At 36.5% G+C, this 23,873-nt stretch overlaps 1 protein-coding gene across 12 annotated transcripts in view; it reads left to right on the top strand.

Moving 5' to 3' along the window:
* Nucleotides 1-23,873, top strand: part of LOC134649042 (disintegrin and metalloproteinase domain-containing protein 11) — a 631,585-nt gene that overhangs the window by 348,144 nt on the left and 259,568 nt on the right. The window lies entirely within an intron of this gene.

Raw genomic sequence — 23,873 nt, forward strand, 5'->3', positions numbered from 1 at the left:
TAAGTACCTTCATGTATCTTAAAAATACTGTTACGGATTTTTTTCCGCTACCAAATAGGTATTATATGTTCAGCTCGGGTATATTTCCGAACAAAAGCGCTATTTAATTCAATTTTTTTAAACTAAAGATTTTTTAAACTGTTTAGACAACAACGGTTTCACTCACTTAGATTTTTTTAGCCGCTATTGGTGACATGTTTTGAGCCCTGAAGAAGCCTGAGGAAGGACCCCCGAATGGCGCGAAACATGTCGACAATAGCGACAAAAAAAAAATCTAAGTGAGTGAAACCGTTGTCGTCTAAATAGTTTAAAATATGTCTCACGAAAGTTTAATTTCGATTAAAGATTTATTTTCTATTCTGCGATATCTTAGGTAACTTCTAGGTAAGTGTAAGGCCAGCAGGCTCAGCACGGTTCCATTTTTATCGACTATCACTATGCCCGTCACTTTCGCACTTACATACTTGTTAGAACGTGACAAGCATGGTGATAAACGATAAAAATGCGATCGTGCTACTAGGGCTGAGTGGACGCTCGAAGCGGAGCGTTCGGCGGGGCGTGCAGCGTGGCGTCGAGCTCCCAAGGGATTTGAGCAGCGTGCACTAAGGCCGCTACTATACGTTTGCATTTGTTTAACATGCACGCCGCACGCCCCGCCCCGCTGCACGCCCAACTCGAGCGTCCACTCCGGCCTTACACTAACGCACATGCATATAATTGTACTATCAGCTCACAATCCGCAGATAAGCCACGACATAACGGCGTAAAATTTTATGCCTCAAATTTATGGGATTAATAAACGATTTCGGCTTACGATTATCGTGGAAGCCTTGCGCCCACACGTAGCCTGGGGAAATAAATTTGCCAATATGGCTCTTCGTGGTGGTGGAAGGTGAAATATTATTGTCATAAGGCACTCAGGAAACGAGTTCTGCAGTTATAGGTGATTCGTTTTAAAGCGCTGTCCGAATGGCCGTTTGTACAAAATGTAAAGTGCAGAAGAATGCGATGACGTTCCAGTGTATTTTACGTTAAGAGATATTTCATTTTCTTTGATTTTTTTGGAATATAAAATTCCAGATTTATAAAACAAAAATAAAAGTAGAAACAAGTATTAGCTAATCCATAGTTCAGAAATTTGCCAAGGAGATCTGGTAGCTCGATCCGATCTGAAAATAAATAAATATTATACATACAAACGGGCCACATATACAAACGGACATGGCGAATCTATAAGGGCTCTCATCTAAAGTTTATAGTCACCTGCTGAACCTTAAAGGTATATTCAATATGCAAACTTAAATAAATACACAACTTATTTTTCCGAGAATTTCACGCAAAGCATAACGCCATGAATTTGATAGCCCTAGCAGAACCTGCCCTTTTATTAGTGCGCAGCGGCATATATCACGAGGGCGCACAAAGGGGCTGTAGAGCGCCTGGCCCTTGACCATTCACTTTGTTTCACGTGAAAGGGCTGAATGCGACCCCTTCCTGGTTACTATACTGTACTTAAGTAGGGTACTGTAGGGATATGATGGTTTCGCTTTTTATTTTGAGTAACATACGTGGCTTTTGATTATGTGATAGAAGTAGAACGTCACGGTCACATCATAGAGCTGCCGGCCTAGCCAAGGTGGCTATCGCTACGACAACGGAATGCTTTGTGTCTATCTATCACTCTCCCATATTAGTGCGACAGTGACAGTTGCGTTTCGATCGCTACGGAGCGTAAGCGATTGGCATGTTGGTTACGCGGCCTGGCTGGACATTTTCTAAATGTTTGCATATAAACGAATCATCTAATTTACACAAATCGGTTTATTAGTTTCGATACGAAACATACAAGACACAAACAGCAAAAACCCCGTAATATTTAACCGGTGGGTAATATTTAAAGGACAACCAGGCCATAATTGTAAAAAAAAAAACGATTAGTGTCCCGACTTGCTCGACCCTAACTCAAATTTGCTTAGTAGTTATTCAGAATAATACCGCTGTAGTTAAGATTTTAATGCACGTATTATTTTTAAGTCTTTGATGTGCATTGGATCCATTATAGTTAACAAAGGAAGGGTGCATCGTGGAATCTTTGGCTTACATTTTGCTGCCTTTTAGTTGGCATACAAATTTGTATGCAGGGGTGCTGAGCTAATCGTTTTGCTGACTGTACATAAATAGTAAGAGAATTAAAAATCAGGTGTTAAATATATAAATCAATGATCGTCTTCGTCAAAAAGCGCCTTTTTATTCGTCAGGAATTATCCGTATTGACTTTTTTCCGGTGTTGTGTTTTGTAAATTACTTAATAGTTTAAAGAAAAACTAATTTTATTAATAAAGTTAAAAATTCATGTAAGTACATATTCTACAATAATTTCGGTGGGCTTTGTCTGCCTTTAAAACTTTTTGAAATATTTGTGGTTACGAAAATTTAATTCATAAAATCAACAATGTGTTCTACGAGGTATAACTATGGGTACGCGATCTATGAAAAAAATGTTCATTTAATATTTTCTTCATCATAAAATAAAATTATTACAGTCTTATGGAAGGACTATGGAACCCATCTCAATGAGTAAAACTTCGCTTTAGCGCTCGTAAAACCACAGCCGCAGAAAAAAGACAAAGAAGTACAATTTAGTTCCACTAAAACACTTTGATCTCCATCTTAAACTCAAGTTTTTCCAGCAACACTTTTAACGCACAATTTTATTGCGTTCTCAAGTAATGAGCTAATAACCCGAGTATTTTACGATGAGCATTCTTTATTGCTGGCTAGAACAAGGCTGTTTACTTTTCAACTCGGCAGGATTAACGGTTTTTACGCCGACTTTACGCTGAATTTGAGTTTTGTATTGCGGTGTCAAAGTTTCGGCGTAAATCTCGCTTTTGTTTCGGGTTATTAATTACAGAAGTAATTTAATGAGTGAGGTTGGTTACTAAGTAAATTTTTTTTGGTTTAAAATGTTGGTAAAATATAATATTAAATCTTTTTTCTACTCCAGCACTTAAATGTGTCAATTAAATGACTGACAGTGATATCTAAAGCAATGTCATTTGAATGATTTGTCTATAGGCTCATAAGATGACTGCTAGCAGTCATCTTATGAGTATAATACAACTGCTTTATTTTTTTTAAAGATACAAGTTCCGATCATCTTGATTGAAAGAGGTATGTTTTCATTTACAATAATAACTCTTTTTTTTTTTAAATAATAACTCAATTTTTTTTAAATAATAACTCTTTTTTTTTAATAATAACTCTTTTTTTTTAATAATAACTCTTTTTTTTTTCTTTTTTTTTAATAATAACTCTTTTTTTTTAATGATAACTCTTTTTTTTTTTTTTTTTGCTGCAGCTGTCATAGAAAAAGTAATGTATGCAACAGCTCATAATTGGTTCTTAAAATTCTCGGGTCTTTTTTTACAAAACTCGACTACGTCTCGTTTTGTAACTTCGACCCTTGAATTTTAAGAACCCTTATTATATCACTGTTGCATAAACTACTATTGTAGGTACATACTACATTAGGTTCAGATTTTCTTAACCAATTGTCTCGTTTATGACGGTTATGTTAACCTATCAGGATATCACTATTTGAACAATTCTGTAAAACTTATCAATTCTTAACTGTGTTTTTGATAATCGCTGACCATAAGGAATGTCAACGTTTTCATAAATTTTAGTCAATTACATCACATCATGTTTTTTCAACTCTTTCACTACCTACATGACCAATCAAAATCGCGGATACAATGTTTGATGTTCCATAGAAAACATCGAAATAAAATACATCCTACTCATTCTGGTTTTGGTGTCCACCAGACATCTTATATAAATGTGTACCTACTGTTTAAGAATTTTTTAAATATCTGATCATCCAAAAATAATACAGCCAACTTTTTTTTGGCCAATTTGTAGTTGGTCCTATAGTAAAAGTTAGGTACTTAATATGACTTAAAAACTTCCACTATTTATCCTTTAACATTTAAGGCCAGTTTCCACCAACAGCACTGATCTTCCAGTGCATGCATACATCGCTACACGGCCGGGTCGTGTCACGTCCGGGCGGGACACGACGACGGTTTTTCATGTCGCGCGTGTGTTCCTGTCACGTATATTTTAATACTTTTATGTAACGATGTTGGAAATAGTTTGTGCCGCGTTGTGGATGTATTATAAATAAGCGAAGCTTGAGGGGCGAAAATAACGGTACAGTAGTGTCCAGTAATAAAATAAAATGACATATGTTTGAATACATATTATTTTAATAAGACGTAGGTGCACTTATTGAGTTGTAGTTTCTTGTTTGTTATTATACTTACAGGTAGGTTTAGCTTTGTATTAGGTACATATTAATTTAAAAAAATTAATTTTTCAACACCCTAATTTAACTTAATTAATTTAATTTAATTTCAACATTCTAAGTATTGTTTAGCAATTTTTAAGTATAATAAAACTTAACCGCTAACACAACTTTTGCAAGTCCAACACCTTGCGTCCGATACTCCATTTAGCAACGTAATTAATACCTAGACCTTCGCTAAAACTCTTTACAAAATCAAAAAGAAGTAACAGCCTTACATTTCACATGCATTTACACTTTTATTTAAACTTAGTTTTGAACAATACGGTATTATAGCCATGCGTTTCTTATGGCGTCAGGCTTTTTAGTTTAAAGCCTAGAAGAAGAAGGTATCAACTAACATGTTAATCCTATGTAGATAGTCTGTTTTGTTTTAAGACTAAGCTCGTTAATTAATTCCCGTTGTCCTTTATCCCGCGTGATATCATTAATAATGGCGTTCATCAAAATTCAACAACAAAACCTATTGTATTGGGGTTTAATGTGGATGGTGGAAAGTGACGAACTCATCGTAGTGTGCTATGGTTGTCAGTTTTAGTGAAATAGTATATAAATGTAGCCCTCCACATCGATTTCGATCAAGGCATCCTCCGCGATCAAGGGTTCCTCTTATGAGCTGTTATGTTGCTGGCCAGCCCAAACTCGTTCTTAAATACTCTTTCACATTCACGGCATTAGAGTTGGTCGGCCGTGTTGTACATACACGTATGAGGACTTAAATTAGGTCTTGTCTCTTAGTGGAATAGTATGATGGTTTTGTCTTCTTAGAAATTATGTTGCACTGAGGGAAATGTTTGCACAACAGTACTTAACAAAGTATTTTGTTACTACTTCCACAAAAAAATGTGACTTAGGAATGCTGGTTACCAAATCGGTTTTAGGATATTGAGAAAATTTTATTGTTTATTTTTGTTAATTACTGAATGACTTCGGTTAATTAGTTTTTTCAGTGTGAGGAGTAACCGAAGATGCTATGTTGAATTACAAAGTTGACAATAGATAATATATCTTCTTTCTATTAAATATCTCCTTTGGAATGTAATTGTGGCTATGTTACATGTTAGACTCTTACATCTTAATGAATATAATAAAACAAAGCTCTAAAGAAAATGCAAACATTTTAGAATTTAATTAATCTTATAATGGCGTCTGCGTAATGGTATTAAAGATGTAAGTAGTATTTGCTCACTGAATTGTGAGACTCACGCGTTGAGTAAAAAAAGCTTCCATTTTGAAAGACTTGTTTTTTTAAATTTAATATTAATTTCTCACTATAACTCCTACAAATTATCTGCTCTATAGTGCATGACCAAAAAACATACAAATAAAGTATTAAATTACAAGAAGTGCCATCAAAACTGCCTATAGTTATTTCATATTAACACACGAGGCATGGTATAATGTGCCGATATGCACAGCTCACTGACACCTTTGTCCGGACGTGTACACCCGTGAACTCGCAAATTACCTGTTCAATTTAATTGACTGACAGTGTATAATTAAAAGAGCATATGTGACAGGAGACAAAAGAGTTATTAGGATAACATCGTTCAAATTGGCAAAGTTTTTTAAAATTCTAGATATTTAAAAGGGACGCGTGTTGATAATGTTTCGTGCAAAATGTGCTGCTGCTGCTTTAAGGCGTAATTTGCTTTATAACAAAAACAAAGCCATTTAGAAAAACTTAAAAATGTATGGAATGATCGCGATTTTTTTTGGTTTTCATACAAAACGAATACTGCGGCGAAACATTTACAACAGAAATTCACTTCTTTTTGGATTTGTGCAAATAAATTACAATTACATACCTAATCAAATAATCGTTGCATAAGCTAGTGGTTCTTGAGTTTAAGGTGACGGTAGAGGTGGGTAAATTTTCAGATTCTGTCAATTTACCCCATTTCACACACAAGCGCACTTCACGCACACTACCTCACTTTACTGGGACAGGTCACTGACCCATCAAGTTTTTTTTTAAGATAGCGTTTTGAGTTTAGTGGCCTCCTTTTAGGAAAAGCGTTCCATTGAAAGAAGAAAGAGAAACAATACATTTAATCTTGCTTTCCTTGTCTGTTCATGTCACACGTGACGTATTTAAATTCTAATAATTCATTTGGTTGTTGACAATTTTCTACATTATGGCTTTGTCGAGATACGCGTTTTCTAAAGTTAAACCGAATAAAACCAGATGTTATTAAGTCAGATGTAATAGTACATTATTGTCGAGGTTCGGAAGTAGCTACTTGCAGGCTGAGGATTCGTTTTAAACGGACGACCTTGGGAGTCCGTTTAATTGAATCCGAAGCCAGCAAGTAGCCTTCCAGCAGAGTCATATATAGTGCTTTTCTCAAAAATGGTGCAAGAAATAGAAATATTTTACAGAACTTACAGAAGCAACGTTCTAATTTTCCATTAATTTTCACAGAAAAAAATACAACCATTAAAAAAATTTGCTTGCCGCCTTTAAAAAAAAAAAGAAGTGAAAATACGCCAACCTATTTGAGACACCTAAATAGTCGCGGTACCAACATTAAGCCTGTAACAGACTATCGCACCGCACCGCGACCTTGGAGCGTCGCACCCATAAGTGAGAGCGAGAAACAGATATCTCTTTCTCGCTCTCACTTATGGGTGCGACGCTCCAAGGTCGCGGTGCGGTGCGATAGTCTGTTAGAGGCTTTATAATAATAAGTGCTGATCATCTGTTTGGCTGTTTAAGGGACCGATGCATTCATTTGATATGGCCATTTGAAGTTTTAAAAAGTTTGGAACTCGTTAAATAATGGAATTTGTATGCGACATTGCAGTCCCGAAATCGAGACTGCAATGTTTTTAACTTTTTAATTTTTTGAATGACCATAAACTACGCACTTCGCGACCTATTTGTTAACCGGCAACGTCGACTTTGCCGTCCATTTTTGAGAAAAATTTTATTTACTACTCTATACGACTTTTCATAAGGCTCAAAATCAATTAAATGAGAATTTAAATAAATAAAGTTCCGGCAGGGTGCAAAATTTAATTAAGGCGGACAAAATAAAATTTGAAAATATATGGAAACAGTGTTGGCTAATGTACCCCTAATATCTTTACCGATTGACTTTTATGTGGTATATTCGCCTTTTGTTTCACTATTAAATTAATACAATTAAAATAAAAAATATTATACCGGTATTTCACCGGTATTATTTCAGTGCTGAAGCGATTATCTTCGATCGTAGCCTTGATAATGTAGGTGTTGATAGTTACTTACGGCGGTAGGAGCGGCAATGAACCCCGTGCAGAGTAGAACGTGAGGTGCGTTGGGATAAGTGCATATATCTACTTATAATTCTTTGGCTGGTTGGTAACCCTCTATATTTTATTTTTTGTTTTACTGTTATTAGGTTAAGGGAGTTTTAGGGAGTGAAAAAAAAATGATTTTCGTTTTATGCGCTCGCGTGATTGCCGATGGATTATAATTAGACAAAAGAACTTGTTTTCCACGCATCGAATGTAGATCCCTATGACACTTCCTCCAAGTCTTCTCCAATAATGTTTATACCGTATTTTAATTACCTACCTTAAATGTTACATTTCTAAATATTTTTTGTGCTATACATACTTCAAAAAAATCGCTAGAGGCCTAGCGGTAAGAGCGTGCGAATTGCAATTCCGGCTCGTACCAATGAGTTTTTCGGAACTTATGTACGAAATATCATTTGATATTTACCAGTCGCTTTTCGGTGAAGGAAAACATCGTGAGAAAACCGGACTAATCCCAATAAGAGCCTAGTTTACCCCCTATGGGTTGGAAGGTCAGATGGCAGTCGCTTTCATAAAAATTAGTGCCCACGCCAATTTATGGGATTAATTGCCAAGCGGACCCCAGGCTTCCATGAGCCGTGTCAAAATGCCGGGACAACGCGAGGAAGATGATGATGATGTGACACATACTTCCAAAAAATCTACAAATATTTTACGTGACAACTGCTTATAAGTAAATATTATGTAGGTACACTTATAAAGTATAAAGTAGAAAATATCTTATAGGTACATAATATAAAAACCGATCATGTACGAGTAGGATTCACTATGGGTTCCATAGTTACACATTTTTATTGCATATTTTTTGTTTAAGACCAACTCACCTATTATAGGACATAGGTCTTCCATTAATCTTTTGGCGTTGAACTATTTTTTGTATATGTATTTATATAATACAATTCTGAGTTAGGTTATGGTACATTCTTGCTCACCTACTTATAATTATGTATTATATCTGATATGTCACATGATACCAAAAATCGCCGCAAAGTTAAAAGTTCATTTATTTACGTCACTCATCTTCGGATCACCGACTTACTACTTCCTTACTTGACATATGTGTACTAAATTTCAATTGAACTAGTCCAGTAGTTACGGTGAAAATTGGCTTTAACAAAATGGCAGACACACGAGTGATCTTATAAGGGAGATTATTTTCCTTGAGTGAATGGTATGCATTTACGCCAATGCACCTCACGTTCCACGCGGCGCGGCGTAATCTGGCCCCTATTTCACCACGGTGACAGGTACGACAAAAACATCACTGTTATTGACGCCATAGGCATCCATGGACTACAGTTACCGCTAACACTGATTTAAACTTTCACGATTTTTACACATTATTAAATTGTACAACGGAACCGCAAAACGTTCAAGCGGATAAACAAGACCAAGTGCGGGTAGTTCGAAAAACTCGCGCGGTTAGAAGATGCTGATGTCAACTTAAGCCAGTCTTCTCCGAGACCACGGGGACAACGCCGTCCTCGAAACGTCGGAGGTAAATCTTAAAACTTAGATACGCGATTAAGTCCCGTTGTACAATTTAATAATACAGTTACCGCTTACCATCGGGCGGGCCGTATTCGTGTTTGCCACCGTCATTGTACCTATTATTAAAAAAAACTTTATTATATCGGATAAAACAGACATTTCTCTCGCAAAAAAATCTTGTGACAATTATCACAAGATTTTTCAAAGAATTTTCGGTAAGTCTTGACAGGAAATGAGTTCTGTGTCGCACTTTCGATACAGTTGCCGTGTTTCTTGTGACAATTGTCATTAGCTTCGCAAAATAAGAATTTTTTAGTGGCAATATAATGGAGTTTATTTATTTATTAAAATGTTGGTGGCAAACAAGCACATCGCCCGTCCGATGGTAAGCGGTTACCGTAGCCTATGGAGGCCTGTGACGTCAGCAACAGTGATGTCGACAACTGTCGCACCTGTCACCGTGGTCGTGGTGAAATAGGGGCCAGTAAGTATCTAATAATCGCAGTGGTCTTAAGTGTCACAGACCCTACTGGCGCTTAAGTCCTTTATGACAATTTCTGCCTATTTTAAATTGTTCAAAAAAAAAAGAAACCGAATAATTATATCGGACTACCGAATTTTCACGAGAATCAGTTGAGAAATGTGATATGCAAAGGAGAAGAATTCGGACATACGAAAGCATTTTTGCCCAAGTTGAAACGGAGACCTTCGCCAACGCTCGGTCAATGATAGTTTAGGTAGAGCTAGCTGCAGAGAAAAGGTACCACCCCTGCATACAATTATCTATCTGGTCGTACCTTTTCTCTGCAGCTGACTGTACACCTATAAAAATGGTTGTCCCTGCTGTAATTTTATACCGGTACCGTACTTTGTATTTCAACCGGTATAGTTTTACCTTCAAAACGAACCGGTATTGATAAATAATAACGGTACCATACCGCTTATACCGTAAAGAAAGCATGATGCAGTCTCTGCTTTGCACAATTATTGTGTGGACAAAATTCTTATAATCACCGAAACATACATACCTACGCACATAATGTCATTGAAATAAAACATTGTTATTTTATAGTAAATTTATATAATACTCGATATATACACATAACAATAACCAGACCGCAGCGGTATTAGCCTGTAAGCTTCATCTCTTGTCTCCAAATCCGCAAAAACTAGTTAGTACTAAATGCTGGTCTTGCTGTTATTTTACGAGTATTCTTGAAGATTATGGCTTGTTTCTTGATTATTGAGAACAGCACGTAATCGCACACATATAGACGGAACGAACGGCAACAAAGTAGGTGTAGACACTAAGACTTTCAGGTATTAAACGAATTACACTTCGTATTAATAGGTAAGTAATATTTAAATGAATATATAATATTCTCTAACGTAAATACAAGATTACAATTGACATCAAATGTCATTGACGTACAGAAGTCATATACTTTTTTTTAATGACGCAAAATTGATACCAGCATAATGAAAATCAATCCCAATCAGTAAAACGAGTCTTTAAACTTTTTTCATTTTAAGCGGGTTTTGAAGGAACAAGTTACTTAAATTCAATTGTAATCGTATTGTTTTAGGATAGTTTACTGCTGTTTTCGATCGTTACGACCTGTAAATAACAACAAATCAAATTTTAAATAAATTAATTTACCCTATTTTTTGAAATACAATTTATCTACTGGTATACATTTTCGTATGCGTATATGATGAAATGTCTAAATAATGTCAAAAACGAGCTACGACGAAGTACACGTCTGCTTCGATCCAAGGCCAGCGGCCATCTGACTCGAAGAAGAATTTTGAGTGATGTCGTCAATGTATGGAAATTGTACGAAAGTTTACATTTGGGATTGAATTTCTGTGTTGTATTTGTGAGTAAAAATATAAGTAGATAATAATTTGTTAGTTTAGTTATCTAGCTTTCAAAATCACACAACAACTCAATTACTGTTAAAGGCAAAACTGTAATGCGTGTTGCTCAAACGGAACTCCATATTTTGATTTTTGGATACTTTTAGTGTCGATTTGTAGAGAATTACAGCAAATAAAAAATATTATGCCGTGAAGAGCCGGTACACGGCTTCTTCGTGAACAAATTTACGTATAATTTAATGCAGTTATTAAACATTTCTTGAACAAATTGATTGCACAAAGTGAGCTCTAAATCGAAAACGTCATATACCGTCCCCTTAATATGAAAATTTAACTGGCTACTTAAAAACGTTGTTACTATCTACATGATTTTTAAACTGTATATTATTTTTATTTATTTTATTTTATTTATTCAATTCATTTCAATTCAAATATAAGGACTTGATTATTGAGTTGATGGAACCTAAAATGAACTAGGTTATTGGGTGAAAGCGATGGAATTAATATAAATACCTACTGGGCTACAGCAATGTCATTAGTACTAATAGTATAATTATAAACTTTAAATAAATGTTATATACTAAGAAAAAGTGACCAAGGCCTCCAGTGCCCCAGGCTGGAATCGAACCAGTGCCATACGGCCCCTGGGCCACAGCGGCATAGGTCGAATAGTATAATATTTCAACATTCGCGTTTTGAACACATATTAACTCACATTTATAGACGGGTCTAACGCGAAATTTATTCAAATACCTTTATTTACCGACGTTTAGACACAGATTTCACTGGTCATGGTCGCGGCTAACTGCCTGCCTGCCAGGCTAACTGGGACATCAGTTAGCCGCGACCATGACCAGTGAAACCTGTGTCGAAACGTCGGTAAATAAAGGTATGTGAATAAATTTCGCGTTAGACCCGTCTATAAATGTGAGTACTAATAGTATCTTTTCCGCAATACTTATACTTATAGGTATACAAATTGAAATTTTGAAATTTAGCTTCCCCACTTCATTTTGCAATCTAAAACCATAAACCATACACACAAGTTTCACTCGGCAAACCTTCAAAGGAAAACTTGTAAAACTTGTAAAGCGAAGACTTAGTTTAACTCACTCTATTTAAAAGTTAAAACCGCGGACGACAGGCAAGCTGTTGTCTAAAGTGTTTATTAAGAAAATCTTAGCTCCCAGTTCGGAAACACTTTAATCTAAACTTGGCGTAAAACTATTTGGAGCGGAGTGAGCTCGTGTCATGATTTGAAAGGATTTGTTTGAATTTCCGTCTTTGACAAACAGAACGGAGTTGCGGAGCGTTACAAGCGTGAACTTTTACCCTGTGTTACGATTTTGTATAGGTAACTATAAAAAAAAAATAAAATGCTTTTATTTCGGACAGGGTATCCATATTACATACAACACAAATAAATTTACAAAAACACAAACATAATAAACTAACATAAAAACTTTAATAATTATTAATTCAAATATCACATATATTATATTAAACAATTAAAATAGCTACATATACATTATTAAATAAATTAAGTTACCTACGTTAATTCATTTTTTCTTCTTTTAAATACAATTCTCACTTGTCATAGTGAGAGCATTTCTTTTTTTTTCTTTTAAATACAATTCTCACTTGTCATAGTGAAAGCATGTGGCGCGTGAGATTTCGCCCAGTGGCTAAAGTGGATTTTTGGAGCGGCATAAAGGGTCAAGATTTGACGCCTCACTAAGGTTCAAGGCGTGGGTTACGTCATTAAGTACCAAACCAAAATGTAGTTGGGCGGGTCATATTATTATTGCTAGGCATAGGATGGCAGGTGGGCCAAAATGTTAACGGAATGGTGGCCTAACGGAAATATTTTTACACAATTTTCAATCATGGCTGAATCCCGGATGGGTTCTGTGCCTTCGATGCTTAACCTGTCAAAAAATGACAATGTGACGGACGAATGTCTGAAATGTCCCCGTACTTAAGAATAATTTCGCTTAAAATTTAGGTTTTTTGCTTCGCAAATGTGATGAAAAACATTGTGTGTAACTCCGGGGGTAGGATATTGCAGACTCGAGTCCCTAATTCGCTCCAACTTGCGGCTTTTGTGAATCTATAGACTCTCGTTTGCAATATTTCAATTACCCCCCTCGTTGCACATACAAACGGGAATACGCTATACATTTCATTTAAATTGTTTAATGATGAAAAATTTCTTCAATTTTCTGATTTTATCAACGGTATTACACTAGCTACATATTTTCATAACTCAACCCTCCACGCGCTCGCGCCGCGCGGATGACAACTGAATTATGCATCAGCCTGCATTTAACCTGGGTGCATGCGATACCGGTACCGTGTTATTCATACTGCTACCGATGTGGTACCGGTAATATCTATTTGCATATCTTCGTGCAGCAGCGAAGCGTTTCGGGGTTAACTTTAATCATGATGTTTGCGTTCTGTGATGTGTTGAGAGATTCGGTTGATTCGTGTCAAGTGACATATTTATAATGTTTTGTTTTATAGCAGGAAAATTAACTTTTTATACCACTCCACAGAAATTTAAAATAATTGTAATGAAAGTTTCTAATAGCAGAAGCGTTCGTTGAAGTGGATACTAAATAAAAACTAGTTCTTCCGAAAAAATATTCCTAAATTCCACAAAAATTAGTAGGCACCTATTACACTTGATGCCTGAAGGCTATTCAAGTCTTACTTTTAGGTAGTGATAAAATTAGTGCCAACTTGTAAAAATTAAGACAACAACTAGTATCACTTTATACTACTTAGTATTTTATGCATATAAATATTTATAAGATTATATTTATTTAGTCGTATGGCACAATAAGAAAAATAATATATAGGCAATATTTCATCAAAAATTTAAAAATTACAACATAAATTCAAATTCAAATTCAAAATGTTTTATTTGCAAATATAGGTACTTAGTACATACAGTGAACTTTATAATTATAATAATTATTATAATTATAAAGTTAGATGTCAACATACAGTGTGTTCAACTTGGGTTTTAAGATTTAGCACATCAGTCCAGGATTATTTTGGGTACTTATAATAAACATTTATTTAACAATAACTCCGACTTATGAACCAAAATAAAATGAGCAACACTTTTTATACTGTAAAAATATGTCACATCTTCTGCTTGAAAGTGATATTTTCAGTCCCTTTGATCCGATATTGAATAATAAAATGAAATAAACCTTTTTCATAAAGTGCAACCGGCATTACGAATTCAGGCTCCATCGCTGGGCCCAATCGCCGCCCGCGCCAACTCTCGTTACGGGCTGAACGGTTTAACAGTTCATTTTTCATCTCATTTTAACACTGCTTTGTATTTAGTGTGAGGTCACACTGCATATACTCGTAATACAATATAACAGGAATATTAGACTAAGTATCACAGCAGAGATCCATTTTCATTCGTAAACTCCTAAATTTCTTTGCTAAAATCTAACACCAGATTGATGTATAATGATTGTTGAATTTATATCATCATAGGCTTCTAACCATTGATATATATCTAAAGACGGGCAATAAGAATGGGGATAGTACAGTGGTGTCAGGCACACGAATTCGAGCCAATCGTGCAGTCTAACGCCCCACAGCGCGATTGGTTGATGAGTTCGCACCACGCGCGCGATTGGTCGCAACTAGTTGTGTTAGACTGCACGATTGGCTCGAATTCGTGAGTGACACCGCTTAACTAGCACCACTCTTAGTGTCCGTAAGGCCGGCCCGTCTTTAGATTAGAGAGTCAATGCTTCTAACGCCTTAATGTTACTACGTCAAATCTACGTCAGCTCTGAGGGGCTACCGCGAAAATCGAATTTCGCAAACTGCGGGGATCTTTCTCTTCTACTCCAATGAAGGCGTAATTAGAGTGACAGAGAAAAAAATGCCGCAATTCGCGAAATTCGGTTTTCGCGGTAGCCCCTCTGTTTCGTGTAAACAGCGTTTCATATCCATAAAGAAGATCCACTAATGGTTTACACGATATGTGCCGAATTACTATTGAGTATTGACCAACAAAACATGACAGACATTTTAATTAATTTTAATATCACTAGAAAAAACACTTTAAACAAATGTATTTATCGCATTTATTACATTAAATAATACAATTTTAAATGTATTTAAAAACCGTTGTACGGTAGAAAGAAGAGAAATCTAATCTTCAATAATGGGTATTCCACAGCCGTCTTCAGATCCAAATCTTTCTATCCTTCTTCTCGTTCCTCTAATTCTTAGAGAGACCGCTCTGATGATTGATATTTGTATTTTGACTTTGATCCAGTTGATAATTTGTGAGTATGGTTTGGACCATTTTTCACGGAGCTTAAGGGATGTTCTTTTTATGAAGGATTCATATTCTTTAAACAAATTATATTCTAACAAATTGTGCTTGTTACCCTAAATAACAAGTACACTCAAAACGGTAACTCTGACACAGATACGTCTGACTTCACTCCCAGATTGTTAGTAGTTGAAATTTTAAATTGCTCAAGTTGACAGTTGAGGCATCCGAGCACTTTCAAAGAGTTGTTACTTGCTACCTTGAAGTTCTGAAGTCTTGAATAACCTAAGATTTAGGTACTTGAAGTATCTTGTAGAGTCTTTTATAGTACTTGCAAGCACTTTGAATGTTCAAATTGTACTGGGAAATTTATGTGTTGGCTATTATTTTATTTATTTTTGTTCTTGGAATGGTGTATAATAGTAGCACTAGTAGCATTCAAAATGATTCTTTACTTTGCGTATCTAGCATCCAGTTGAGTATTTGGTCTTATTTCGTAAAATATATTATATATATATATTCTTTGTTTTATGAAATCATTGTCTCTATTTCAATATGTATTTCAAGGAGATATTTTTTTATAAACATAGTAGTTAGGTAGGTTAATGAACTAACACAGCAACGCCATTGCCCGTTAAAATTGTTTTATTTCTTAAGTTAATTTTTGCGGTAATCAAAGACATAACGAAGCATACGTTTATCAGCTCAGAATGAATATCAGATATCTTTAACACTTAACAGACTATGTTTGGCGCCAAAATTCCCAATGCTTATTGTTTGTTCCTGTAACATTAATGGAAATCAATCCCAAATTATACATGACGGTAAACAAAGACGAAAAATACCATTAAAGTAAGCGAATACCTCGAAATAAGCCCGAGTCGCATTCCGAACACACAAACACTTAACTTAAAAGCTCGACCAGTATAAGCGCTTCCTGCGATTAAGAAATTCTTATGGAACTCGAGGTCTTACTTCATTGGTAGTTTTAAGAACTCGATTCTCCCGCACTCGTATATCGATGGTAACACCGCCTGGAGTCTCGTTTACGTTTAATGGAACAATGCATCATTCGACGGGTGCGGCACTAGGCGTTCTCGCTCGGAGCGAGTCGCGATTCTGACGAGAAACAGAGCGTGAGTAACGCAGCGCGCAATCCAGACACAGATGGAAACAGATGAACTAGTTTGATAAACACACAGGCCAATTCTAACGTACATTGATATCAGAGTGACATCTAACTGATGTCATTCAAATATCGTGCATTTCGCTTGTACGGATAACGTACATGTATTGGCGCGGATGAGACGCATGATAACTAAATAATATGATTGAAATAGGTATCGTTCTGACGTCAGTGTACGGTCTAATTGGCCTGACAATGACTGAGACAGTGAGTTTTTCTACTTTTCTTTTATTTTTTTAGCATTGTGGTAGGTTTCATTTTGCTCAATACAAAATTAGTTTAGTTCGATGGATATACTCATAGGAAAACAAATTAGTTACCAGATAAAAGTCCTGTTTTGTTAATTTGTACCTGGTGCCGGTCAGCAAAATATCAACTACTAACCATGTCAGCCATGTGCACCTTCTCCGAAATTCTTAAATATTACTATTTTTATGAAACTTAAGTCAAAATGGAAAATTAATGGTTGACTACGACTACTTTTCCAAAACGAACGTCTAGAAAAATACTACTTGTTATATAAAAACATCGTCAATATCGTCAGAACCGATACTGAAGCATCTGCCGTTATCGGCTGTGTAGGTAATACCGCAGTCATTGTGACCGTAACTGGAGCGCGTAGCAGCCGCTACTGACTCCCGTGGACTATTTAGAAAACCTCATCTTGGTTTGTACTGAAGCATCTGTCTTCAGCTGTGCCGGTAAAAGTTAACGAATAAGTAATTGAATTTTTTATAATGAATTGTTACATGTTTTTTCAAAGTAAAATGCCATATAAAATCACACGGAAACTGGATTATATTTGGGAAACGCTTTGTGTCTCTTTATCACTCTTCCAAATTAGTGCGACAGTGACATTTGTGTTTCGATCGCTACGGAGCGTAAGCGATTGGTATGTTGGCTACGCGGCCTGTTCAGGCAACCGTGTCAGCTAGCGGACGCTGTCACTGTTTACCGAAATGATGATGTTCTATGACTTAATATTCAATTTCAAGCACTCAAGACCCTGAGTTGGTTCTGCAAAGTTCGTCAGATCAAGTCCTAATCTTGTGCTGAAACCATTGACTACCGCCCGTAGACAGCGCTTAGGCCAATTCGAACGTACACTGACGCCAGAATGATATTTAAATTATGTTATTCAAACTGAAATAGATACCTAGACATATAGTAGTGATATACGAGTATAGTAGTGTGAGTAGGTACTTAAAAACACAAATCAAAATATTTTCGTAAAAAATAATTAGATTTGTTCCCTAGTTCAATGTTATTTAGTTTTATCGTGCATTTTGCTCGTACTTGTCCGTATATGTATGGCGGGGGTGAGATGCAGGATAACTAAATAACAATATATCATTCTGATGTGTAACTTTCACATTGGCCTGGGTGAGATCACTGTAAAATAATAATGCTAAAACCACCTGTTGCTACATTTACTTACATTGTAAATCTGTTTTGAATTTATTTTGTATGTGGTGCAATAATAGAAAATTGGTTGTTAACCAAGGGATGAAAGGCACTCATTTCTGCCGAGCTAGTTAAGCGCGATCGCAGTGAGAATGAATGAATATTTATTTTACTTACATGCATAGGTAGCAGTCTACCCACAGTACCTCAAGTCATTTGTTTACTCCATCTAGTAATCCGCGATCTGTGACAGAAACTCAAACGATAGGATTAGTCAGGCTCGCAGACAAATTCAGTTCGGGGACACCCCCTTGTAAAGGATGACTCACGTTAGACCGGGCCGTGTCCGGGCGGGAGCTTTCAGCGCTTCGTTTTCTATGGAAAGCATCACGTGATCACCTGTCATAGAAAAGTAAGCGCAGGAAGCTCTGGCCCGGACACGGCCCGGTCGGCCCAGTCTAATGTGAGTCATCCTTAATGGAGATGGTTGTCCAAACAATAAAGAGGACTAATTGACTAACACGTTATTATTTCTCGGAGTAGCAAAGTAATTATGTGTATAGTTTGTAGCTTTCTAGTAGCGCCCGACGGCTAATCCTATTGTTTATTGTTAAGTAAAACCGCACGTGCTATTTACCTGCAAAAAAGGGTCTAAATTATTCTATTTGGCACCTGAGCGCGGGCTAGTCCAACGCTCAAAAAACCAGTGTAGGTGCGCTCTCCAATAACGCGCCTTTGTTACACATCTCGATGACACATTTTAGACTGGTTCTGTAGCGTTCAACTCGCCGGCACTCAGTATTTCGGTTACTGAGCTGAACGGACCACACAAATCCTAACAAAATAATTATCCATTAGTCCATTTTGAATCTTATTGCAATTTCCATAGGAGTTGTAATTCAATTACCTGGGTAAAGTGAACGAACGATTTTTTATCCAGGTGGTTGTGGCACGTGGCACGAGCGGTTTTACTTAACAATAGACAATAGGATTAGCCGTCGGGCTCTATTAGAAAGCTACAAACTATAATACGTAGGTATATCAGTAGAAGTTTGAACATACGACTATCAATTTGGACGCCAAATGTCCAACGCACATTAGAATAGAATAGGATAGAATAGAATATAATTTATTCGTAAGCACAGACAATACATAATATGAAAGAAAACACAAAATAAGAGTAAAGTGCCACAGCAACAACACACACGCAGCATTACGAACAGCAACAAACACTTCTAAATAAATTTACCTTAATTTGATTTGCATGCCTAATACAGTTGCGTTGGTCATCTCCAATTAGACTAATTCTTAGTTTAAACGTATTCATGGCATCATCTTTTGTAAGCCGAGCTAAGCTACTTACCGCGAACCACTTTCGACGTGTTGCCTCTCTGTCACCCTTGTAAATTCGTACGTAAGTGTGACAGGGAGGCAACACGTTGAACGTAGTTCGCGGTAGACCCTCTGAACACAATGAGCGTCTGTCCTTAGTTGATTTCGCTTGGAATATTTTCTGTGAATGTGAGACATTTGGATAGATTATTGTGATCACTAAGAAAGGAAAAGCTCTTTTTTTTAGGTCTTGTTAGTTTCAATTTTATAAGCCTAATCTAGGCAATTAAAATCAAATTATGTTGAGGAATATAGGTATTGGAATCTTACTGGACTAGTAAGATTCCTAATAAATAAAAAAATACAATAAATAAAAGCCGCGTTACTTTTATATTAGAATTAAGAGTTTTAAAACTAAAGGATATAAACTTAAGGTCTACAAACGCCGTATGTAGTCATAAGAGAAACAAACAATACATATATCGTTTGAGTAAAATAATTTAACATCAAAAGGTGTTTTATGACATAATGACCTGGAGGAAAACAAAAGTAGGTCACTTATAGAACATATTTATGTTATTTAGGTAGTACCTAGTTACATAAACAAAACAAGAAATATAATCATTCAAACAGCAACTTTCACTAAACATAATGGAATCTGCATCCTCAAAATAGCTTCACATTTCGTTGGAAACGAACAACATTTCCAAGTGTCACGGCCGCACGGCGCACGACCCGGACCCGTCGTGTTTACAAAGGAATTTTAATCCATTTATGAAACGTGCATTTTCCGACCCTGTTTAACCGATTTCACACCGGCCTACAGGCACATTCAGATTTTAACAGGTGCGAGTCGGACTCGCGCACGAATGGTTCCGTACCATTACACAAAAAATGGCAAGAAACACGTTTGTTGTATAAATATTTGTGTTCATCACACAAATAAATGCCCTTACCGGGGAACCCAGGGCCATCGGGTTCACAGGCAGGGTCACTAACCCACTAGGCTAGACTGGTCGTCAAAATTATAGGTATAAGGGTTCACCTTATCTGTTTTATCAGTAAGAAAAGTAAATAAAATCATTTATTATATAATTAGTGGTATAAAACTACAATTAAAATAACTAAAACTAAAAATTAAAAATGCCAATCCACATTTTGAGCCCTTGGTACCTGCTTGTACGCTGCCCGCGTGATGGCGCAAGAAGAAGTAAGAAAATATCTTTTATTTCCCAAAGGAATAACAATTAGAATAAACAATTACACCCAACAACGCTTGATGATACACCAATATCCCGGCAAACTCAATGAAAAGGCTCTTCGTCCTGCCAATCAAAATTAATTGCGAGAGCAAAGTGATGCTAAATTAATTTTGCTCAGAGACACCCAATATTGATGTAGCAGGAACTGTCGCAAATATATCGAGTGGCGAGAAAATTACAAGTGGCGTGTAATATAAACATTTTAATTAGGTGTACTGGAGATATTGTTTGTAGTTAGTGTGAGTTTTTAAACGATTTTATTTAGCTTGACCACGTATATACCTACATTCTTTGTATATATTATGGAGCTTCAATTCAAAGAGTGAAAAAAAGGAATATTTTCATCATTCAAATATCATTCTGATGTGACGTTTAGCGTCGCATTTAGAGTTGGAAAGAGGTAGGAAGGAAATGAAAGTTGGATTTAGAAAAGTTAATTAATATTAGGTATTTAGAATTACAATAAGTTAGCTAGGGCCGTGAGTCCTTATAACTGAGCCGGCAAGAATGAAATAATGAAACAAGTCTTTAATGGGAGGCACTTTCCTGGAACTCTACTTCGCAGGCGGGCAGTTGTAGATGGCTCCGCTGAACAAAGCAAGCATCGCAGTCGCAGGTCCAGAGTATTCTAAGAAGGCTCCGCACTGTGGTCCAGGATCCTCAGCTCGGAATGGAAACCTTCCAGATTGTGGAGCATGCGCATAGCGCAACCCGGGGTAGTGCAGGCTAGTGGGCTTTCAGAGTCAACCCCAGACTTGATCCCTAGCAATATTGGTCTTATTAGAATATGCACACAACGGTGACTGCGTCATCCGGCCCGCAAGGAAAGAAATATCAGGAAAGTTAACCTTTTAGCATTTATTTAGTGTTCACGGATGAAGCAGTCAGGAAAGAACAGATTAGTTAACAGTATAAAAGAATACAACGTAACATTATTCCCATAAGAAACTTAGATTAGAGATTCACAACACTTACCCGATCCGGGGAAATGTACACAGCATAATAAAAACTAACGGCAGTTTGCGATCTATTTTAAATCAAGGTTAGTATTAATTCTACATTAAATATCCAAGATTATTAGCGAAAATATGTGAGCAATCAATGAATCTACACCATATTTTTCATGTGACAGATTCACAAGATTCCTGAAGGAAATTTTAAAATGTAATGTTTTTTTGCAACCGGCCAGCACAAAGCGCCGAGCGCAAACGAGGTTTTATAGCAAACCGTTACACTGATTCCACGAACGCTGTAAAGGTTTTGAAACGTCGAGATGTACCTAGTATAAATTTAATATATCAGTTTTAATATTTATTTCATGATTACGTAACTATCGCGGTAACCGAAAACAATACTACATAGGTATATTATCATTCTGATGTCAGTGTACGTTTGAATTCACCTTAAAAATATTCCAGAAAGACTCAAAATATAACCCAAATTACTAAGAATTCTAGGCACAATTTTTCAATCGAAGACCCGTACCAAAAACCGTTTTTAGGGTTCCGTACCCAAAGGGTAAAAACGGGACCCTATTACTAAGACTCCGCTGTCCGTCCGTCCGTCCATCCGTCCGTCCGTCTATCACCAGGCTGTATCTCACGAACCGTGATAGCTAGACAGTTGAGATTTTCACAGATGATGTATTTATGTTGCCGCTATGACAACAAATACTAAAAACAGAATAAAATAAAGATTTAAGTGGGGCTCCCATACAACAAACGTGATTTTTGACCGAAGTGCAACGTCGGGCGGGGTCAGTACTTGGATGGGTGACCGTGTTTTTTTTGCTTGTTTTGCTCTATTTTTGTTGATGGTGCGGAACCCTCCGTGCGCGAGTCCGACTCGCACTTGGCCGGTTTTTTTCCAAATTCAGATTCCCAAGACGCACGCTGTTACCAGGTCTACTTCTATTTGTATTTGCCGGGTTTGTGATTTTTGGCCGGCGCGTGTTTCGCTGCAAGCGTTGACGAGGCTGAGATGTATTTCTTTTTTAATTAAGCTCGGCGTTCGTTTGTCGAATGTTTTTGACGTGAATGGGGTCACGGGGAATTTTGTTTCTTTCATTTGTCTACTACTGGCATTTGCCCAGTCTAGTTATCCGTGATTCCATCTTACTAATAGCATCACTCTTAGTGTAAGGCCTGAGTGGACGCTCGAGTTGGGCGTGCAGCGGGGCGGGGCGTGCAGCGTGAATGTTAAACAAATGCAAGCGTATAAGAGCGGCCTTAATGCACGCTGCTCAAATCCCTTGTGAGCCCGACGCCACGCTGCACGCCCCGCCGAACGCTCCGCTTCGAGCATCCACTCAGGCCTTACACTTAAGTGGCCATCAGTGGATCTTATGACATATTTTCGCAATAAGAAGAACTCGTTTATGGCACTGTTTAACTTTTATATCAGTAACGATCATACCCCGCAACGGAGCTAACAAAACCGTAGCATATGACAGTTTTGTGTCAGGGTTGGCGATTATGATGAACCATTTTGCTTTAACTTTATTGTATGCAAGATTAGTAAAATTGATCGAGAAGTTTGTTGACCCTCTTCCGATATAACCCGGTTTAATTTACTGTCAAATAAAATAAATTAACAGGTCAATGTCAATATTAGATGCGTTTCAATGTATCTGTTATTTTGTTTATAAAATTAATTTTTTTCCGCATTTCTTTCAAATATTAACATGGAATTATCATTGCTTGAAAATATTGGTGTGTTTGAAAACAAAGAAAAAATATTTTTTGTACTTTAGTTTATACGTAGTAGTGATAACCCTGACGTACAACTGCTACAGATTTGCTAGCTCGGTTGCGAGGTATGGTATGATTACCGTGGCTAAATGTAAAAAAAAATGTTATAACAATGGCTATTAATTATCATACGCCAAATTTTGCTGAAATTTTGAAACTAAGTATAGGTGAAATATAATTAGGAAACCGACAATTCACACCACTAATCTGGCGCAAAAAAATTGCGTGTCAGATTAAGTAGGTACATCTCGTCAACAAACATCTAAAAATTTGATGATCAAAACAAACAAATGTAGAAACCGCAAATATCAAATACTTAACACAAACAATAAAAATAAAATTTTATTTACCAAACTTAATATTATACTGGAAATATTTTCAAGTATACAGTCGAAGCTACAATTGTAACAAAGAAGTTTATTACTCCACAGTGGCACGTTCACGACTCGCGATATTAATGGTGACGTTTATTGTGAATGCAAATTCAGAGAAAACGAAGTCGAAAAGTGCGACTTTGAATATGAAATAAATCAAAAGTTGAGTAAGTGATTCTGTGATACAAATTTAAAAGAAA

The sequence above is a fragment of the Cydia amplana genome, chromosome 6 (genome assembly GCF_948474715.1).
Source record: "Cydia amplana chromosome 6, ilCydAmpl1.1, whole genome shotgun sequence".
Lineage (NCBI taxonomy): Eukaryota > Metazoa > Arthropoda > Insecta > Lepidoptera > Tortricidae > Cydia > Cydia amplana.